Raw genomic sequence first — 23364 nt, forward strand, 5'->3', positions numbered from 1 at the left:
AAAGCCATGTGGGTGTCTGCATCTGAGATAGATGGGAGTTATTTTTTATTTTGTGATTTTGTTAGTTCATATGCTTTGAGGTGCATTTTTTTGTCTCTTAGTTTTTATTCATAATCATAAACTTAACTCTGCAATCCAGCTAGACTTGGAGGGAAATGAGGAAATATGGAACCCAAAAAACCTGCGATGAGAGCACAGATGAAGGATACTTTGAGCACGTTGGGTGGAGGGGTGTCCTGAGCCTCAGGAGTCATCTGGCGGGCACGAGAAATGAAGTCAAGTGCATTTGAGTTATCTACAGTGGGCAAGGCCATATCCTTGCTGGTCTTGCCATTCCTGGACCCAAAGCCTTCCATGGCTTCCACGACGTTTATGTCTTCCATCACCTTCCCAAAGACTGTATGCTTGCCATCCAACACTGTCTTGGCAGTGCAGATGAAAAACTGGGAGCCATTGGTGTTGGATCCAGCGTTGGCCATGGCCGAGATGCCAGGACCTGTGTGCTTTAGGATGACGTTCTCATCGTCAAACTTCTCCAGAGACGGACTTGCCACCAGTGCTGTTATGGCACGTGAACTCACCAACCTGGCACATGAATCCTGGGATAATTCTGTGAAAGCAGGAACCCTTATAACCAAATCCTGTCTCTCTAGTGCTCATAGCACAGAAGTTTTCTGCTGTCTTTGGAACTTTGTCTGCAAACAGCTCCCAAGGGCTCACCACTGATGGCAATGTCAAAGAACATGGTGGGGTTGACCACGGTTGGCAGAGGGCAGCTACTGGGAACAGCAGAGACTCGAGGTGCATTTTTAGTGGAAAAGATGTTGGAACCCATCTCAGGAGACTTAGTTACTAGATGTGTTGAACAAACTTATATTACCATCAGTTACACTGATGGCATGCATCCACACTTCTCTTCCCTACCTACTTGACAAACACACTGTGTAATCTCATATGCTCAGTGCTCTATACACATTAGTGTAGCTCTTCATGATTATTCCCTTAGTCTCTGCCACATCTCTAGACAGGCCATTTAACAACTGTTACAGATCAAGCAACAGGTTGAAGAGGTTACGGTTCTAAACTGGTACCACATAGCTAAATGACAGATACTTAAATCCTATATCCCCATGTTTTCTGCTAAGGAAGCCAAGGATTGCAGTAGAGTGAATCTTAAATTGTTTATGTCATTCTCGCTACAAAATGTAAATACATTAAAGTGTGGGGAGTGTATGGAGTTTACCTATAATCATCCTTGAATTCTTTTTTGGGGGGGAGGGGCAGTATGGTGTTTGAACTCAGGGCATTGAGCTTACTAGTCAGATGCTCTACTACTTTAGATACACCCACAGCCATTTTATACTTTCATTATTTTTTTAGATAGGGTCTCACATTTATTTATGGAGCAGGCCTCTGACGGAGATCCTCCTGCCTATTCCTCCCACATATGTGGGACCACAGGTGTACCTCACCATGTCCAGGTTTTTTATTGAGCTGGGGTCTTGCTAGCTTTCACCTGAGCTGGTCTCGAGAACTGTGATCCTCCCAATCTCCCTTTCTTAAGTAGCTGTGATTACAGGCATAAGCCACCACAACCAGATCCTTGAATTCTTAACAGTCTGATTATGTGTTACTACCAAAATCTGTGTGCTGTAGAACCAGGAAACCTTTCAAAAAGAGTTTTGTAAATATAAAACATTACACAGATTTTTTTTAATATATAAAAAATAAAAGAGGGAAAAAAAAGCCCAAATAAAAAATTCAATCTCCTTTTTTCAAAGAAAAACAATGAATTCATGATGTGGTAAGTTGCCCTCATTACCATAAGACATATGGTTTTAGAAACACAATTGGTGAACAATTGAACGGACACTTGTTCAAACATTTAGCCATGTAGGCTTCCAACGCCTAGTGACTGCTGGATAACGAGAGGCAGAAGTTGCCAGGGCTCGAATCCTTCTGAACGTTGTGATATCAGCCAAGGAAGTCCACTGTGTCCATGGTGGTCCCTGCTTCCTGCCTCATCATCTGCCATTCTCTCTCTCTTGCTACCCTGTCCTCCAGCTATTCTTAGCCATCTGTAGCTACTCCCAACATTTACTCGTACGCCTCTGTGCTTTTGCTATTGTTCTTATTGATCAGAGGCAGTGCTGTCAAATGGAACTTTCTGTGATGATGAAAATGTTCCATATTTGCATGGTCCAATATGGTAAAGACTAGCTGCATGTGGATAGTGAACACTTCAACTGTGACTTCTGTGACTGAGAAACTAAACCTTGCATTTTATTTGATCTTAATTTAAATATACACAAGTAGCTGAAGTATTGGACCATATAGCTTGATATTCTTCCCTTCTTTGCCTTTCTCTCCACTTCTAGAAACTTACTGTCAGGTCACCTATTCTTCTTCAAGATTTGAGAGTCAGTCCCCTGGAAAGCATTCCCAACCTTGCTGTACCCTCTTCCTCTAACGCCATCTGCAGAGCTCTATGACTCCATCTTTGCATCTATAACAGTGTTTTCCCTCATCCCAGCAGCACTATGATAAAGTTTTGATCTGCCAGACTGAGAGCCCCATGAGACTGCATCCTTGAATCTCAAAGTATCCAACACACTGCACCGTCGCTGATAAACACCTCATCCTGAAATGAGTAGGGTAGGAGTCGTAAACCTTACAGTTGTAAGAGTCTATGACTAAGTAAGTGGGATATAGATTATGGAATGATGCACTGACACCATCAATGAATTTAAAAAGTTAATTGACTTCACCTAAGGGGAGCTTCTGAGTCACTCAGAAAATTGTGTCATTAGATGTTACCCTTCAAAGTAGTCATAATGGAGACTCCAATTTCTCTTAATATTGCAGAGGAACTTAACATAGTTCTCTGTATTCCTATATCTAGTTCTTGGCTTGTTACCGGTCATGATCTAATTTATATATACCTAAAAGCAAATGGCCCTGGAAGTGGCAACCCAGTGTCTCAGGTTGTGGGTAACTGAAGAGACCATTTGAAGTTACTGCCTGGGTTTCTCAAGCTCCTTAACTTCTCTCTGGAAGTGAGAACTGAATGCACTTACATCTTCCCTGGCAAGCTAAAACCGCACACTGAAGAGTAGTTTGTGTGCAATGTCATACCATCTCCGGAGATCATCCAGGCCTATTTCTTTATTTTTATTTGATCATGATCTTTCTTCAGTCTCTTTTGTTTACCTGGGAATATTTAATAATACTACATCAGTTTCCCTTTTATGAAAAAAGGCTTATGTTTGATGACTTAGTACTAATACTGCTTTTTAAATGCATCGTGAAGATGGTGACAATTATGACATTTTCTCAAATACCAGTGGTGATAATAATTAATAATTAAAATCTCCCATTTCCTTTATGAGATTGTATACTTCACTCATCTCACTTTATGATGGAAGGGAAGAGAGAACATTTTCTTGCCTTAGAAGCTTAGCATATGGTTCATTAATATGTGAGGCTCAAACTCAAACAGCATGCCATAATACGTATCATTTGGTAAGATGTCCTTATGCTGAAATAATAGGTTTGTACTCCTGACACTCAATTAAAATCATGTATATTTAGTTTATGATTAGCAAGTCTTAAGTTGCCTTTTTTTCTGAAACATATTATATCCAGACATTTTGAAAGTCTTTTCAAATGGTTTTGTTTAGTATCAAAGAGTTTTCACTTAAAAATGTTAACATTCAAATTAGTCACACTGCAAGTGGATGACAAAAGATAAAACAGCACTCTTTTCTGGGGAATGAGCAGTTTCAAGTTCACCAAGTTGAGCAAGATGCACTTGAATACAGTTGACAGTTGATTCTGGTCTTCCAGGTGGAGTTCCAGAGACATAAAACTGACATTGGCATTGGCACTTTGAGTCATTCAGGGCACATGGGAGAAAAACTGGCTCAGCAGCATGTCACTGTGACTCAGCCTAGTGGCAGGCTTTAGTCAATGAAGGGAGTGATTCTTTAATTGGAAATGTCACCAATGGAAAACCAGTTATAATGAATGGTACCATGGGGGGGGTAATTAGCCTATTTCATTGATTTTTTTACTCTCTTCTTTCTAACTCTCCAAAGTCTGACCTACTCCTTTAATTTGTAAAATCTTTTGTTTGCCTCCCACTACTTGTACATTGAATGGGAGACCAATTCATTCATTCAAGAAATATTTTTGAGTCTTTATGGTTAGCCAGGCACCATTTTCAGGCACTGGACTAATGCAGTGATTAAAACTAAATCCTTGCCTTCATGGAGCTTACATTTTGGTTGTGAAGATAGACAATAAACAAATTTAAAAAAGAAATAACTTATAGTATATCTAGTGCTGATATACGCTAACAACAAAAAAGTAAAGTGGCAGCCAAGCATGGTGATGCATGCCTGTAATCCTAGCACTTTGGAGACCGAAGGATCACGAGCTTGCTGGAAGACATCCTGGGTTACATAGTGAGACCCTGTCTCAAAAAAAACCCTTGAGTTAAGAAGATAAAAAGTGATTGGGAAGGGGATTACTAGTTTATTTAAGATGCTCATGGAACGTTTTGATTAAATGATGTTTGAGCAGAGACCCAAGAAGAAAGAGTAACAGTTAAATGGATTATTTAAGGGAAGAACTTTCCAGGCAGAGGAAACAATAAATGCAAAAGGCCTGCAGTGAAGCGTTGCTTAGAGAATTGGAAGAACAGAAAGGAGACCAGTGAGATCAGAGCAAGATGAAGGACAAGGAGAATAGGTTGGAAGCAGAGATGCAGGAGGCTGTTGGAATGTCCCAGCTGATACATCCGAGAAAGGACAGTGGTAGGAGACCAACATTACACAGGGGACCAGGGCCAAGTCCTTTGCTCTAAGTGAAATGGAAAACCCCTTAGGGGCTTTTGAGTATAAGACTGATCTGACAGATTTTATTATTTCTCCCAGCTGCTGTGAGAGTAGAGGTTGTTAGGGCAAATATAGGAACAGAGAGAGAGAGAGAGAGAGGAGAGAGCAATTGGGAGATTGTTGCGATGACTCAAAGGCCAGGGTAGCTTGGATAAGGATTGCAGTGGAGAGTGGTGAGATGTGGTTGCACTCTGGGTTTATTTTGAAGATGGCACCTTCAGGGTTTTCTGAAGGATTAGATACAGAACGCACTTAAAAGACTGAAGGCAAGACCACATGAAGGTTTTGGCCTGAGCAACTGGAAAGACAGGGCTAGAAGTACTATTTGAATGAGTCTGGAGAAGAGGAAGACTTTATTTTGGGGAAAAGTAGAGAATTAAATATTCAGTTGTAAACATCTTAAGTTTAGAGATTTTATTAGATGACTTGATGGAGCTGTCTAGTTGGAAGACAGACAAATGACTCTGGATAGTGGCTTGGACAATGTTGGAGATATAAACTGACAGTTTTTAGTTATAGACAGAATATATGTCCATGGGACAAGAAGATATCACTGAGAGTGATATGGATGGAAGAAAAGGGGTCTAAAGACTGAAGTCTAGGAATTACAATGATGGAGGTAGAGAAGAACTGACCAATGAGGTGGCAGGAGACCAAAAGAGAGGGTAACCCCAGCAAGTGAGGAAGGAAAGGAAAGGAGGATCAGCCATGTCCAATGCTGTTGAGACAATAAGGTGGAAGGAGAAGGCTGAACTTCAGGTTGGGCAATGTGGAGGCCATTGGTGATTATGACAAGGGGTGTGTGTGTATGGGGGAGGGGATGGAAATAGTGAGCATAGAAGGTTATTTTGAGAAATTTTACTCTAAAGGAAAGCAAAGAAGAGAAGCAGTAGGTTGCAGAAGTGTGTGGCATTCAAGGGAAGTGTCTTCATGAATGATTAATTCCTACTGTTGCTTAGCATCTACTATTTTTCATTTAACAATCATAATAAACTATTATTTCACTCTGCCTCTTGTAACATGACAATAGCATACATTTTACACATGCTTACTGTGTATAGGAAATGTAATAGCTTGTTTTTTCTTAATTCTTAAAATAATTCTATGGAGCACCTAGTCTTATTTTTCTACTCTACAGAAGAAAAAAACTGAAGCTTAAAGAAGTTATTGATAATGTCCAAAATCAATTGGGATTTATGTTCAGTTGGTTTCAGTCACAGAATTTAAACTCTTGAGCACTACATGTTCACTTCCTCTCTCTTTGCAACTGTGTTAAGATAGAACTTAAAACTTTGTGCGTCACTTGTACATTTTTTGGTCGGTGTTATTATTATGCACGTTTGGTAATTTCCTACTCCTAAACCCACCTCTCATCCTTACTGACTTGCTCATGTGTTTCCTGCTTTGTCTCAAGGGGAAGGTGGAACAAAACAAGGACAGTGATAATACTCTTCAAAAACTCTCAATAGGACTAGTAGAGTGGCTCAAGTGGCTCAAGTGGTAGAGCACCTGCCTAGCAAGTGCAAGGCCTTAAGTTCAGCCCCTAGTATCACCAAAAAAAAAAAAAAAAAATCCAAACCAAATCAACAACAAAAATCTCTCAATAATCCTCAATAAACCTGAGTTATTCAAAAGCTTTGTTGCAGAAATAAAAGAATGCACTGGGGGGTTGGGAAAGGAAGTGCTTTGTGTTTTTCAGAACAAATTAAGGAAACAAAATACACTAACTGGTCTTCTCTATGCACCAATGAAATAAGTCATTGAAGGAAAATAGTGCATGTATACAAGGAAATAAGCAAGAATAAATCAACACATGATGCAACACAATGTTAAAAATGCCCTACTAATAGAAAAATGGAATATTCCTTTAGTCTGTTTAGGAGTCAAAACCTATCTATCTTTAGACAGAAAATACAGGTTCAATAAAGCAATGAAATGGGTTGAGTGAATTTGGGTGCTCCTTTGGGTTCCCAACAGAAGCAGAGATGACCCCATTTCACTTCCAACTACTGCTGTCGTACGAGATATCTGATCCTTAGACCTTTACCTTTGCTTACCTTGGTCCCTCTCAAAGGTGTGGTTAAGAAGGTATGTCTATCTACCTTTCATTGATAAGGGGGGAGAGGAATAAGAGCCAAACATGGAAGATATGTACTTGCCTTGATTTTATTCTCTTCACTTTCGCTTGTGAGATTACTGTAAGGAAATATTTTAGTCTAGAGACATCTCCAAATTATAGTAGCCAATACCTTTGAGTCTCTGAATTGGAAGGTATCAGAGCAGGGCACAGTGGTTTATAATCTGATTAAAAAGAAAATGTATTGCTATCTACTCACTCATTTCAGTTGGATTTCTGAGTGTTTTCTTCAATATTTATAAGTAATAATTATAAATATATATAAATAGTTATAAATATGTATAAGTAACAATTGAATTAAATGTACTGTCCTTGTTCTAGAGGCTCTGTAGGTCTTGCTTTGACTATCATGCTTTTTTTTTTCAAATTGAAACTTGACAATCTGCAGAATCTAATTTTACTAGTCCCCCGCATTCTAATATGAGCTCTTCTTCTCCTTGTTAGAAAGGAGAGTGCTGAGTATTTACAAATTCTTATTCACTATTTTTTTGGTAGTACTGGAGTTTGAACTCAGGGCTTCACACTTGCAAAGCAGGCACTCTACTGTTTGAGCCACACCTCCAGCTGATTTTGCTCTGGGTATTTTGGAGATAGGGTCTCTTGAACTATTTGCCTGGGCTGGCCTCAAAATATGATCCTTCTGATCTCAGCCTTCTAAGTAGCTAGGATTACAACATGAGCCACCAGTGTCCGGCCAAGTTCTTCATAGCTAGCACACTCCCTTCATGCCACCAAAAAATATACATACCCTTACCTTGGGCACAACTATTGCTACCACAGCGTCCTTTCCCTTTATTGTTGAGGGTGACCTGCATCGACATTTTTTATTTGGCGGAGGCAGTACAGGGTCCATGTGACTATTTCTTAAGCACCTATATAATGACATGCCTAAAACAAAGCTCCCAAATCCAGTGAACGTCCATGACTAAATGGCCTAGCTACGCATGCCTCGGACAGTGTTATGCTGGACATGTTCGAGTCATAAAGCTAGATTCACTTCTGTCTTCTGTGTGACTCTTTAAAAGTCAATGCAGGGCTGGTAGAGTGGTTCAAGTGGTAGAACGCCTGCCTAACAGGTATAAAGCCCTGAGTTCAAATCCCAGCACTTCCAAAAACAACAAAAAAAGTAAGTGCAGTAATAAAAATAGAAGGAGATGTGAGTGAACTTTGCCACGAGGGGGACATCTGTGAGTTCATGTGGCCAATAGGGGATGTAGGGGCATTAGGAGAGAAGGACCTCGAGAACATGATTCTGCTCTAAGCACAAAATTATCTGAGCCCAGCCATCAAACTGACCATTTGTTTGTAATTATTTCTCTGAAGTAAGTAATGCTTGAGATTAGTTTCACATGACTAGAAATGTTGGGTGCTGGTAAGAATTGTGTGAAGAATCATGTTGGGAAAGGGTGAACCTGGTAGTGAAGGAAGCAGTGCCACCTGTGTAGATCACAAGGCGTGGATGCAGTAGGTGGCGTGCAGATGGACTGAAAGGCAAACATTTATTTTTTTAATCAAAAGTAATAGAAAGCCAGTGAAAGGGTTGCTGATTTTGTGTTACTGGAACCCTTATATATAAGTGATTGACTTTCTGCTACTCAAATATAATGTATTAACTTTCCTAAAATTTCAAGCCTGCCTTCAAAGAGTCTGTTCTAACAGGCCTGCTTGAACAATACACGTGTTCTTTCTTTCTAGACTAATATGACTCTCAGCTTCAGGAATTTGGAACTGGAACCCAGAGAAGGTCTTCAGACTTAAATGGGTAATATAGGGCAATGGGGTGGCCATATTGATGCTAAGTTATGTGTATGTGGTGATGTGGAACAGAAAAGGTCAATTGGGGTCAAATGGTAGAGGGCAGAGGGACAAGAGACAGAGACAGTAAGAAGAACTAGAAATGTAGAAAAGAGAAACCTGAGAAGGAGCCAGACTCCTCTCTGGGTAACCAAAAATAATGGGTAATTGGGGTGTGAGACAATTTTTTAACCTGTACTCCCTTACCAAACTGACAAATTTGAAATAGATCATTCTTGCACTCCAGTGAACAGCATGCAACTTTGTGAATGCAGACTTATTTTTGAAAAGTACAGTGGGTTGATGCCTCACAATTTGTAGAAGACTTAAAACCTGTCTGCAAATTTTTTGACTCTTGTTCCATAGAGAAGTGAGGCTTGGGTTCCATCTGCTAAAATATGGAAGTGCTTGGAACTGCTTCAGCTAACAGAGCAGTGGAAGTGGTGCTACATGATTCTAAGGCTTGGATATTAAGGGTCCCACATCTTTTGCCTGGTTCTTCTTGGATGCTCCCTGTAAAGACGATAGATGCCACAAAAGACAACTGACTATTCTGAGACCACCATGCTGGAGAGGCCACGTATAGGTTCTTGAGTCAGCAGCTCCAGCTGAAATCTCAGCCACCAACAAACATCGACTTCAGCCATGGGAATGAGATGTCTTGGATGTCTAGTCTTCAAATAACAGCAGTCCCCATCGACACCTGTGCACAACTGCATGAGATATCCCAAGAAAGAAATTTTTAGCTGCCCCCACAATTTCCTGACCCACAAAACCATGAACAAGAAAGAAGGATTCTATTACCATACAATCCATAGTGTCTCCCACAAACAGCTTAACTAAAGATAACTTCTTGCTCTGACTAAAGATCGTCCAGTGGGCAAGTGTCTCCTTATCTTTTGTGCTGGAGGCAACTGAACTAGGTTGAATAAAATAGGAGCTAAGATCAAGGCTATATTTTTGTAGGGCAGTCTCTGAATGAAGTAACACTTCTTATTTCTGTGCTGCTACTTGAACTCTGAATTTCTATCTGTCTTTTCACAAGTTTGTAGGATGAATCACGGTATCTGGGAGGAGGCAGAGTGGGAGAATTTGTGAGAGTGCATATGGGCCAGTGCAAAGTCATCACCACTATTTGTAAAACTTAGGCAAATACCTCATGACAATTCTGGGAACCAGCAGACAAATGAGGCAGAGGAAAGGAAGAAAAAGAGTAACGGGCGGGAAGGGGTATATGAGTGCTTGCTCAATTATAAGCTGGCCACCTTCATCTTCCTTGGAAGCAGGAGTTAAACACATGACTTCTTTAAGGCAGTTGTTTCATTGGTACCTGACTGGATCACATCAAAGCTCCAAGCACGCCATTTTTAAAAAATTTTTTATTTTATTCATATGTGCATACAATGTTTGGGTCATTTCCCCCCCTTCCCTCCGCCCTCTCCCTTACCCACCCCCTTCTTTACCCCCTCTTACCCCTCGCTACCCGGCAAAAACTATTCTGCCTTTATCTCTACTTTTGTTGAAGACAGAGTATAAGCAATAATAGAAAGGACCAAGGGTTTTTGCTAGTTGAGATAAGGATAGCTATACAGGGAGTTGATTCTCATTGATTTCCTGTGCATGTGTGTTACCTTCTAAGTTAATTCTTCTGAACTAACCTTTTCTTTAGTTCCTGGTCCCTTTCTTCTATTGGCCTCAGTTGCCAAGCATGCCATTTTATGGACTTTTTCTGATTCATGAAATCAATTATTGGCTTTTTAATGTACAATCTGAAAACTCATGTTAAACTGACTGCTAGCTAGAATTGGTCAAAAGGTATAATCCAAAAAGAATGATATCTGCTCATTCATCTAGATCTAGGTTCACACATGCAAAAGTCTCCGCGGGCCAGGTTAAAATGGGATTTTGAGGAAACTTCCTGACGGTGACTGTGATGCACAAATATCCTTCTTCAGGGGTCAGTGGCCGCTCTAGTCCAGCCAATAGCTGTAAAGAAACTGGCTTCAATTTGCCAAATATTATAGTCTTTTAAATCAAGCATGAAAGCTGGATTTTTAAGTGTGAAATCTGATTTTTTCAATATTGACAATGAATTAAAATTTTTACATAATACCCTGTGTGCCAAATTCAGCCACTGGCAGTCAGTTTGTAGCCAATTAAAACCCTTTCTGGAGTCAAACTTTCCAGTTTCTATACATTTAATTCCTACAGCCAGTGAGCTCCCAGAAAACACCATACCAAAAGTACATTAGCTCAATTCCTTGTAGAAATATTCAGTGAGCTTTGTTTTAATTTGATGTCTTTAATTTCTATCAAAGATCAATGTTCATTTTACTATGCAAATTTCTTATATAGAGGTAGATATACACGGAAAATTTCTACTGATGTTGGTAGGCAGAAGTCTATGTTTCTCGACAAACTGTTTCCTTTATCAGATGATTAGGACTGTGTAGCTTGCTATGTTTCTTCATTTGGCTTGACTTCTGAGAAACTCACAGTTAAATATAGTGCTCAAACTAACATTTCCATGTTTCTGCCACTATGATCTTTTACTTTTCTGTAATCCCAAGTGGTTTCTAAGTTTCCTTTAAGATCTAGCTGGGCACCGGTGGCTCACACCTATAATCCTAGCTACTCAGGAGGATCACAGTTTGAAGCCAAACTGGGCAAATAGTTCTTCAGACCCTATCTTGAAAAAACCCTTCACAAATAATGGCTGATGGAGTGGCTCAAGGTGTAGGCCCTGAGTTCAAGCCCCGTTATTGCAAAAAAAAAAAAAAATCTAGGTAACTTACCTTCTCACATGTCTTTTGACCTTTTTAAAAGGTCAAAATCTTTTAGGGAATCTATGTGATAGGTATATATCATATTTATGTATATGCCATATAGAACATAACAGACATTTAATGTGACAAATATTTGCGAATCCAATATTCTTTTTGCTATATCACACTACTCCTCTTACTTTTGAAAAATATAAATGCAATCAAATTTTAAAGAATAAGTTCTTTACCCTGTTATATTTGGCTATCTTAGAAATATTCTTTTTTCCTTGACAGTACTGGGGTTTGAACTCAGGGCTTCACACCTGCTTGGCAGATGCTCTGCCACTTGGGCCACTTTGCCAGCCCTTAGAAATATTCTTTAGGACATCTAAAGTATGTTTTAAAAAATGTTTTCCTATACCTTAAATATTGCAAGATTGCAGGTGATTTGAAAATATATACATAAAGAAAAATACTTTATAGTTTCATCACTCCATGATTACTACCATAAATAATTTTTCTTTTCTCCCATAACTTTTCTATCTAGATGTATTATAATACATACACTGTATTTACTGTATACATGTACACACAGGTATACATGTGTTTTATGTAAATGATATGTGACATTTAAATACAATTTGAAATCAGATTTTTCTTTTTAATGTTACATTAAGCATTTTCTCAAGACAAGTAACTTTTTTGAAAAATGATTTTATATATTTTTATAATAGTTATGTGAGTAAATTTTAATTAATTTAATCTTTCTATTATGAGTTGAATTATTTCCCATTTGTCAACATTTGAACATTACCACTATGAATGCAAATATTTGTGTGTCTCTTATAATTTTTCTTAGGATAAATTCCTAGAAGTAGGCTTGTGAGGCTCAAAGTGCACACCTTTAAAAAAACATTGACATTACTTTCCATAATGGTGGTATCAGTTGAGTTGGCATACAACTGTGCCTCTCCTGACACTGTCACAGATGAGATTATAATGTAAAAAACTTTAGTTAATTTAATAGATAAAAACAGATGCTTATTTATTTTATATTCATCTCTTTGATTATAAATGAAATCAGGGTTTTGTTGTGTTTTCGTGGCTTGGCACTTGTATTTCTTTTTTTACCAATGGTATTTACACATCTTTTGCCCATTTTTGCAGGGTTAGATTTTTTTTTTAAAAATGTGGGCTTGACATTATTTCCATGACTGTTATATTTCTTTGGAATGTCTGAAAAATCTCAAACTTTATACCACTTGTTTCCAGATTAAATTCTCCTAGCCCTTTCCATCCAATGATATATAACTCTGTAGTTTATTAAAAGGGATATTTTACTGCTTTCTAACTCTCAGTGTTGTTTGCCAAAGCGAGTTCCACAAATTGGTAGACACTAACGTGAGATCCACACTTTTTTCACCCCCTGTGAGACAATAAGAACTTTTATTTTCTCATGAAGTAGAGCTGAATGCTGCTTCGTGAAAAAATACCTACTTGCCATCAATTCGCTTTTCCAAATGGGACTTTCCTGATGGGGCTTTCTTGAGCCTTACTCATTCTTTTCTTTCCTGGCTTCCCCACCCCCTTCCTCTAATAATTTAGAGTTCTCTTTCCAGAAATATCAACCAGGCGGGTGCAGTTTTTCAGTGCTTCCTACTCTAGTGACGTAAAACACCCACAGAAAATTTCTGCTAGTCCTGAGTAAAACAAACAATATGTCAGCAAACCTCTTGAGGCTAGATCATGCAAGTCCAAGAGCACACACATCAGACAAGACCATTGTGTTGTGTACATGTTTTCGAGGGGCAGTAAGTCAGCTTTTACTTTTCTTTGGAAGGACTCAAGCACCATAAATGTTACTATTTAAAAATATCAGAGATACTTTTTTTGGTTTGGTAGGGGCTAGAATTTATATCACAGAATAGCAACGTTTTTCTCAGAATTTATCACTGTCAAAAAAGCAATTTATAAGCTGCAACAGCGAAATGGTACAATTTTCCTTCAGTCTTCATTATGTGCTCATTAGGTTTTACTATTGTATTTACATAAGGCATTTCTTTTAAAACACTGAATATTTGGCAGAAATAGGAAAAGCAAAACACATTTGAGTCACATCCCTGACTCTGTTTAGCTTTGTGAGAGACAGGAAGGGGCACAGAGTTTGTCATGATCTTTTCTGGACTGATCTTCATGCCAACAGTGTGGCCAAGAGCTCTGGACTGAAGCCTCCAGTAGGCAAGTCCTGTGAGCCTCCCTGACCTAATCCTACTTTATTGTTTCAGTGTTCTAGAAGATATCAGAAAGAATACAAAACAGCAATATGAACAGAACTCACACTCTCCTCACCCCAATTTCATGAATATTGCTGGGCACAACCACCTTAGCTCCAACATACACTTCCCTTCATCTTCCCAGAGCTAAAGAGCTTCCAGAAGCACGTACCCTACTCACCTGATCCAAGGCATAATTGTGAGAATTCAATACGAAGGAAGGAAGAAGCCGTCTTGATTATGGAAAGGATAGTCAGAGTTCCTGAAGTAACCCAAGATTGTAGGCTCTCACAGCTTAGGAGAACCACATTGAGTATGGGCCTGGGTGTGGTAAATGGGGCTGGGGTATCAATTTGTATGTTTAGAAATTCTTGTCTGAACAAGAATTCAACATTCATGTTGAAGTTTATTGTTTATTACGGTTTGTACCTTAAATATCCCCCAAAGACCCTGTGCTAAAGGCTTGGTCCCCAGGGGGTACTCTTGGAAGGCTGGGATTCTTTGGAGGAGGTAGGTTACTAGGATCACGGCTTGAAGAGTGCATTTTGTCCCTGGCTCCTGGTGCCCTCTCTTTCTCTGCTTTGTGGCACCCATGAGGTGAGTAGTTTTCTCTGCCATGATATTCTGCCTCACCTCTGGCCCAAAGCAATGGAGCCAACTGACTGAAACCACTGCAACTGTAAGCCAAAATAAACCTTTACTCCTTTAAGATGATTCTCTCAGGTATTTTGTCACAGTGACAGAAAGTTGACTAACACATTGTTTCTACTGGGCATATGTTGGTCTGGACTCTTAGTTCAAAGTGATTAAGATGAAAGACAAAGCAAAACTTTCAAATGAGCTTAAACAATAAAAGTAATTTATTAGTTAATATAACTGAATAGTCCAAGGTTAGGGCTATTTTCAGATATGGCTGCAATCAGAGACCTAAATGTGACTCATTACTGGCTCCATCTCTTTGACATCTTCCTCCCTGAGTGACTATGATGGTCAGAGGATGCTGAAGACTACCAGCCTACCGGATGTACCAACTCAGCGTCTTTCTCCAGGAGAGAGGGATATGCAGGGAAGAACTGAGGCTGGTCCAGCTTGTCTCCATTCTAGTCAATACCTCCATAATCAAGTAAGAGATTGAGATGGGAAGGTTCTATTGCCAGGAAGAGACTATTCTGTTGCTAGTAGGCCCAATGCCATCACAATCCACCTCATGGTGTGGCAGCAGAGGCAGCAGGCTTGTGATCAGAAGACCTATTTCTGCTCTGCCTCCCTCTTTTACTTGCAAAACAGCTTGCTAAGCCACAATTATCTTAGCTTTTCAATGAAAACAACAATAGGCACACAGTCATTTTTATCAAGGCCATAGTACGAAGGCTATAGAGACAATATAAATGCAGGGGTTACAATTATTATTATTATTTCTACCCTCAAGACCTGGCTGTTGCCAGGGCATCTGTTGACTTCTGCTAGGACATAATTTGATTCAGCAGGTTCTAAAAGGGAAGGTGATTGCTTAAAGTTCAAACTAAAGAGCTGCTTTCAACCTACCCAGGTGTTCAGGCAGTACATCTGCCTCCCACCTGCTTCACTCGAGTGATGCAAAGAAGAGTGTACTGGGTTTCGCCTTCCTAATCATGATCATCACAACGTTGAGAGGCACCTCTCTCAGAGGCAGCTTCACTCTGAAGTGCTGGGCTTCTATTTATTGATCCTTTAGGAAACTTAGATCTTTGAAAAGCAAAGCATTTGAAACATTCCTCTTTTTATCCCTAAAAAGAGGGGATTGAAGGACTGAACCTCTCCAAAGCCCCAGTCACACCTGCTGTTTATCCTGTATTCATGCCGTGATGACCCTCCCCTAGAGTTCATGGCATTTCCTTTGACACATCAAAGTGAAACTCCTAGAAGACAGAAACAATATGTCTATTGCTAGCTTAAAAGTAAATACTCCATTTCAAGGAGAAAACTATAACGCCAGGTTGAATCTTTTTGAAGTCTTAATGCCCTAAACTATCTAGATTTGCAGGTTAGGGACAACTGAATGAATATTAGTGAAAGTGCAAACTGTCATTCTAGCAAAGCGCCCCCCCAGCCCCGCTTAGAAAAGGAAAATGTTATGGAAATGTTTCAAAGCCAAAAACCAGACTAAGTTCAGAGATTTCTTCCCAAAGAAGTAAGTTTGTTATCTTCAAATCCAACTGACCACTGGGTTCCCTGAATGCTGGATTTTCCACTCACGTGTATCCTCTTTTCTTCTTAGTTCTGGCGCTTTCATCTCTCATCTGGATAGCCTTGCCTCACTCCCTTCTCCTTCTTCTTGTGTTATTGGGATTTGAACTCAGGCCTTGTGCTTAGCTAGGTGCTCTACCTCTTGAGCTATACTCCCAGCACTTTTTTGCTTTGGTTATTTTTTGGATAGGGTCTCGCCTTTTTGCCTGGGACCTGCCTCAGACCATGACCTTTCTGATCTCCTTCTTTCAGGTAGCTGGGCTTACAGCCGTGAACAACCCTGAACTTAGTTCTAGTGCTTTCTCTTCTGCACTATGTTGTCTCTCCAAACTTCCTCCTTCTTGGCCTTATCCATCTAAATACTCTTCAGAGACCTCATAGCATGGTATATCCTTGGGAACATCCATTAGCCTCTCTATGCCTTCGTTTTCTTAGCTGCTACTTAGTTCAAAGGCTTATATGAGAATTAAGTGACTTAGTATATGTAAAGTGCTTAGAACAGAGTCTCTTACATAGGAACCTCTAATTAAGTGTTGACTGCCTAAGTATTAGCTGCAATTACCTTTCCTTGTGGGATCCAGCTTACAACTCCCACCATTTTATAGTCCAGGCAGATGTAGCTTCTGTGTATAGCATTCATCTCTTCAGAGCTGGGCCTTTGCTGTGCCTACAGCCTCTTCCCTACCCCTGTTCCTCATACCCTCTGTCATCTGTGCTTTGGGCACATGTGGGCATTACACATGTTTCACACATGTGGTTTTTTCTGCCTTCCATCCATGACCACTTAGGGAACTCAACCCCATTCTTCAAGGTTGTGAATTGGTGAAACTCCTCTGGACCTCCTCAGGGAAGACAGAGATGTCCTGTTTGGTGCTTTATTCTATTTTAACACTTATCCTACCACCTGTAAAAATTATGGAAATAGCTATTGCTTATTGGTTGTCTACAATGTACCAGGGACTTTATATGTATTATTTCACCCTCACAACAAGAACAAAATTCCTGTTATACAAATGAGAAAACTGAGGACCACAGAGCCCAAGTTATTTATCCCAGGAAATAGTGGTGCCAGGATTAATACTTTGGTCTGATTCTGGAATCCATAGTCATTCAACTACATGCCATGCTCCTTCCTAGTGTGGTTGTTAGTTTCTGTGCCTTCTCCCATTCTCTGAATCTCTGAGCTGGGTCAATTCTATGAGCAGCATCTTTGAGAATGTCTTTCCTGTTCATGGAGGAGTCTGCGCCCCAATAAAGTATCCGAGCATGCTGCAACCTTGACTTAGCAAGCCTCCATATCCCATATCCTCCTCCACCCCAAATGGGAACAGCCACTCTTATTTTGTTTTCTTCCATTTCTGATCACTAGCTGATTTTTTTTTCTTCTGTGCCAAACTCTTCCACCCACCTTCTGACTTTGACTCCCCAGAATGTTTTGGTTCACAAGAAGTAGAGAGTTATCACTGGATCCACGTGTTGAAGTACTGAGTGCTGCTTTTGTCTGAATTGGTTTCCTGAATACTACCCCACAGTTGTGGCCAGTGTCCCTGCCTCCTGCTTCATATGGAGAAGAAAAGTCAACAGCAGGTTTCTTGAAGGTGGGGATTGTGCTTGGGTGCAAAGTGTGTAGCCTAATTCCTGGGGTAAGATATTCAATAAATAATGGTCAAATGATTCGGAGAAGTAATAATAATCAGTGAACCAGACACACTAGGGGAAAGTTGAACACCAGAAACTGGCTCTTCAGAAAATCCAAAAGAAGACTTAACTTCCATTTTGCTTCCAATGACAGACTCATTAGTAGTGGCGCCTGGGTGGGGTTGGATGCGATGACCCATTCTTTGATCAAAGGATGAATAGCCTTACCAGTACCAGCATCTATTTATTTGCTAATCAAGACAGTAGTGCCTGCGAGTGGTAGCTCAAGCCTGTAATCCCAGCACTCGGGAGGTAGGGACAGGATGAGTATGAGTTCAAGAGCAGCCTGGGCTACATAGCAAAACGCTGTCTCAAAAATAAATAAATAAATACAGTGTGTGCACATATGAATAAATGAATGAAGATAAAAGTAAATAAATATTTTATCTTAAAGGAAAAAAAGACAGTGGTAATTCCTCTATGCAGTCAGATTTGAGCTGAATGATCTTCCCTTCTGATAATCCTTTATCTCAATTATACATTTACTCACCAATTTTCCTAAGTTTAATAACTTTTCTGGTTTGTGTCAATCCCCAAATTAACAGACAATTTCTTTTTTCAAGGGAGTATGATACTGAATCTGAAACACTTTATAACACATAACTTGGCACATGTAGAACACACAATAGACCTGCTTTGTTTTTCCTATTTCTTTCTTTACTAAAAAAAAAAAAAAAATGTTCTGAAAATACCAATCTATAATCCTCGAAATTCTGTTTAGGGCAAATGGATTATTTATGAAAGCTAGTCAGACTTACAAGTAATAAACTACATCAAAAAGAAGGCAGTCAGGTGTCATTTTAAAAGAACTACATATCAACCATGAGTAAAATCAAACCTTTGTGAAAGGAAGATAATGTATTTTTTTCCACTATAATCATGTATAGAAACCTTGACATCTTCCAACGTTATTGAGGAAAACAGACTACTAGGATTGACTTCTCCAAGCTGTCAGTCATTTACTCTGGTCTACCAGAGGTGGGCCCTATTGCCTCTGTGATCTTTTTGAGGACTCTAAACCCTGTCTGGTTCCTAGAGCTTTTTCTAAAGCTGACATCCTTAAGGTCTAATTGCTCCTTCCCGAAAAGAAGTCCACCTCCCCAAGCTTGAAGCATTTCCCTCTCCTTCTGTGAGAGAATTAGTATTTGTTACTGTCCCAGGCAACTGCTTTCTTGGATTAGCATTTGTAGGCCTTTCCAGGCTCCAGGAAACTTGGCAGGACTGTTTGGCAGCTCCTTACGCTTACTAGAAACACCAGAAGGCCACAGTTTGCATAATGCTAATTCAGTTTTCAGCCTAGTCTCCAAACCCTTATAGTATTTAGAGGATGGAGTAACTTAGGAAATGTCTTCTACAGAGACTGACCAGGGTAGATGCTAATCTCAAACCACCATTAAAAGGAGGCTCTGGCCTTCATGGTTAACCCTGCCAGCTACGCCCTGTACTTTCAAAGAACAAGCTGTCTTTGAATTATTTAAATTGATTTGTTCCCTTGCAGTGCACATCCTACCTGCATCACATCGTTTTCTAGTATCACTTCTGGAGGCACCTGCGTTGATTTCTTTTCTCTGCCTTTGGAAGTGTTTGGTTTTCACTGAGCCATCAGACCAGTAGGTGTGGTACTCTTGGTATTCTGCCACACCTCAGGGGTGTGGCGAGACAGGGTGCCCCATGCCAAGTAGCTTCACACACCCAAGGTGTGGTGATATCGCCTATTCTTACCACATCTTGGAGTGTTTTTATCTCTCACTATAAGTCATCCAAAAAAAAGAAAGCATATTGGTCTTGTGCTTTTAACTCCACTTGGACAAGTTTCAAAATCCTGGTTATTGCTGTGGGGCTCGGACTTCCAGTTTTCAAATATTTATACTAATTACTGCAAGGTCTTCTAAGAAAGAAAATGCCCAAAGAAGAGATCCACGTGGAATGGGAGACTGGGGCCTTTCTCCTTCATTGTTGACATTCGTGTATTAAGAGAGGGTATAAGTTAGGGAATGAATTCGGTCAATGTCCCCTAAAACTTTATGCTTGAAAAAATACTTCAGTAAATGACAAGTTTTTTAAAAAGTTTTCAGTTGGAGGCAAGTTCTGATTACTGGTGTCCAGCCATGGCTAGAATACTGAGGACCTGACTCCATCTTCGAGTTCTGGAATTTTGATGCTACAGAGATGCTGTCACTATTGATTCTGTGCAGTCAGGCCTTGGCAAAAGGCTCAGGGCCAGAAAAGTGAGTGGACAGTGGTCAGCTTATTCCCTGCAGGAGGTACAGGGGCAGCCAGCTTTGCCCATGGGGGAGCCTTGAAGTGAGCCTGCTGTGATTGTTTATTTGTTCCCAAGGAAATGAGAAATAAGGATAATACAAGTTCCTTTCTTTGAGTGGTTTTGATTTTATAGTTGAAAAGTCAGAACTAAGGTGAGAATTCATCAAAGGTTACGCAGTGAATGATGAGGCATGGAGTTTAAGTTCAAGGGAAAAGCAGAGAAAGCCAACAACGGAGTGGAGTAGAATAGCTGGAGAAAACTTCTTGGAGGACCAAGCTCTGGCACTGGGTCATGAAAAGTGGATTCAGCTTAATAAAGTCCCATATGAGAGATTTTAAGGACTGGATCTGAGTAACCACTCTCTATAACAAACATATCTTTGTATGTTGGGCGATATTGTTGAGAAAACAAATCAGGGCCCCCTGCCTGCACACATCCAGTCTCTTTCCTGAGCTGCTTATGTGAAATGATTCACAAAACACACAACTCAGTTAGGAATAAAACAAATATAACCATATTCATAGAAGAACATCTACACGATATTGATAGAAACAAAGATGAAGACACTGTTTCAGTCAAGGTAGGAGGAACCAGAAGAGGAGTAATATTTTTCTCCCAGTTAAAGAATCCTTTATAGCTAGGCGTGGTGGCACACACCTGTCGTCCCAGCACTGGAGAGGTGGAGGGAGGGTGATCGCAAGTTCCAGAACAGGGTCATCTACATAGCAAGGCCCTGTCTCAACGAACAAACAGAAAAGAATCTTTTATAATAAGAATTAGCGGCTGTAGTCCTAGGACCAAACTGGGCCCATGGCTTATTTCTGTGTTGCCTGTGAGTGAAGAATGTTCTTTATATTTTAACATTGTTTTTAAAAAATCAAAAGAATAATATTTCATGACAAGTGAAAATTACATGAAATTCAAATGTCAGTGTCCAGAGTAAAGTTTTACTGGAACACAGCCACACACCTTTGCTAGTGTATTGCCTATGACTACTCAGCAAAACCAAGTAGCTGCAACACAAGCCAGGTGTGGTCCTCTCCGCTCTGCATTGCTACCCCATGCACCGAGAACTACAGTGATGTGGTTATAAATTATTGACAGGGTCTTGGGCAGGACATGTGTCACCTTTCTGAAAGAAGTACAGAAAATCTTATTGCAGATCAGAGTTAACAGATGAACATTTGCAATCCATTTCCATGATGGAAAACACCAACTCTATACCCCAAATAAGGACAATGGTAACCTTCCCCCAAAAGATTTCATTCTTCTCATTACTAGACCTGTGTTATAAAAAGACTGAGCTCAATTATTATTACATTTTCAACTTTTTAAAATTTGTGGAAATTGCTTTTTTTTCTATAATACCCTCAATTTTGTCTCCTGGCCCACAAAACCCAATTTATTATCTGGGCCACAAAAAAAGTTAGTCAAGTCCTGATCTGTAATAGAGTTTTATACTTAAGGTGCATTTTAAGATTTATAAGTGGTGTGTGTGCGTGTCTCTGTGTCTGTTTGTATTTCTACTATCTCAGGTGGCCTTTACAGTAACTTAATGAGATGGTCCAATTAGTTGGCATTATCTTTATTTTATGTAGAAAATTTTACAGTCAGTAGAACTTGACAGGTGTGTCCTGTTTGTCACGCGTAGGTTTGGAAATGTTCATTGCATCGTCACAGCCATTGCTTGGAAGTAAAATATTGTGGTGCTATCAAGACGACAGAGACATCTGATTGAATAATCTTGTCTCAGAGGAGGAGGTAGATGAATGTGTCTAGAAAGCAAAGGATTTTCTGTGACAAGAAGTATCAGGACCTTAACTTGGGCTCCCAGAGAGTCCGTGCAGATGTGGGAGACTTACGGAGTGGTCGTAATTAATGTTGGAGCTACATTTGACTAGACTGAATCTGGTTCATTTTGACCCAGTGTTATGGGTCGTCCTCCTGCCAAAAAAAAGATGCTGGCATCCTGAGCCATTGATCAGGACTGTGATCCTATTTCAAATAGTATCTTTATGGAGGTAATCAAGTTAAAATGAGGTAGTTAGGGTACACTATCATCCAATATGACTGTGTTCTTATAAAAAGGGAAAATTTAGAGACAGACACTCCAAGAGGGAAAATGATGTAAAGATACAGGGAAAATACAATCTTGACCTGGCAGTAGCCAAAAGACCAAGAAGCAGTGGGACAATGCCATGTGAAAGCAAAAGAACGCCCGAGGTCTCCAGAATTTAGAGGAGACGCATAGAATGGGTCTTCTCTCACAGCCCTCAGAAGTAACCAGCCTGGCTGACACCTTTATCTGGGACTTCTGGTCTCCAGAACTGTGAGACCAGAATACAAGGCTGTCAGGTGTGCCAGCCAGTTTGTGGTACTTTGTTACAGCAGCCGAGGACACTCATATACCCACAGCCTCCTTGTCACTGTGAGCATGCTTTGGGGATGGTATGTGATGGTAAACTGAAGAGCTTAGCAGTGATGACTTGAATAGGTCTGACCCCTGGGCTGGGCAGTCCTGACTCAGTGGGCAAGAATGACCAGTCAAAGCCTGCAGGATCAATTTCAAAAAGGGCCTCCATGTGACACTGAATGAGGGCATTATTTACAGCCTGGTCAGACTCCAGTTGTCTGCATGTTTGGGGCTTTCCTGTGCCCCTTTGGACTTCCTGATCTGATGATACTGCTTAATAGGTAGTAGCCCTGGTTAGCAGGGCAGGTTAAATTTAAAAATAAATAATAAAAAAGAATGTTGCTCTTTTTGCATTTCTAGTTTGGGAAACAAATCATTTGGTTAAATATATAAGTGAAGAATTTGTCACATACAGGTTCCAACACTGTACAAGCAGGATAGGCAATGAGAACGTAACAAAAACTAAACAAAAACCCCAGATGTCTGAATTTAGACATCCCACTACACTGGATTAGTTATGGGTTTTCAGCTGACTTATGCAGTCACAAAGATCATCTTCATCAAAAGACAATTTTACTGAATTTTGCTAAAAATTGCAGTATTATTTACAGAAATGTATTCATTTGAGGAAAGTTTTAAGCATTTCCATGCCTATTCACTAATTTTGTTCATTTTGCTAGAAGTTCAGTAGATTTCTCCTGAGCACAGTTGGTGTTGACAAGCAATAAATATGGCTCTTCATTATTTCTCATCATTTTATCCTCAAACTTTAGTTTCTCAGCATTGAGTGACGAGAACTTTTTGGTGGGTCTGTTGCAAATATAGAGTGATTGCCCTTCACTTCTTTGCCCTGTCTGTTAGACAAAGAGGGTGTTTACCTCCAAACTTGGAATGAGT

The 23364-nt window shown here is 39.9% G+C and overlaps 1 long non-coding RNA gene and 1 pseudogene across 3 annotated transcripts in view; one reads left to right on the plus strand and one right to left on the minus strand.

Annotated features, from left to right (window-relative positions):
- LOC141424228 (uncharacterized) overlaps positions 1–23364 on the plus strand; it is a 267525-nt gene that overhangs the window by 21128 nt on the left and 223033 nt on the right. The gene's annotated exons all lie outside the window — the stretch shown is intronic.
- Positions 123–853, minus strand: LOC109701354 (peptidyl-prolyl cis-trans isomerase A pseudogene; annotated as a pseudogene).

The sequence above is a fragment of the Castor canadensis genome, chromosome 1 (assembly GCF_047511655.1).
Source record: "Castor canadensis chromosome 1, mCasCan1.hap1v2, whole genome shotgun sequence".
Lineage (NCBI taxonomy): Eukaryota > Metazoa > Chordata > Mammalia > Rodentia > Castoridae > Castor > Castor canadensis.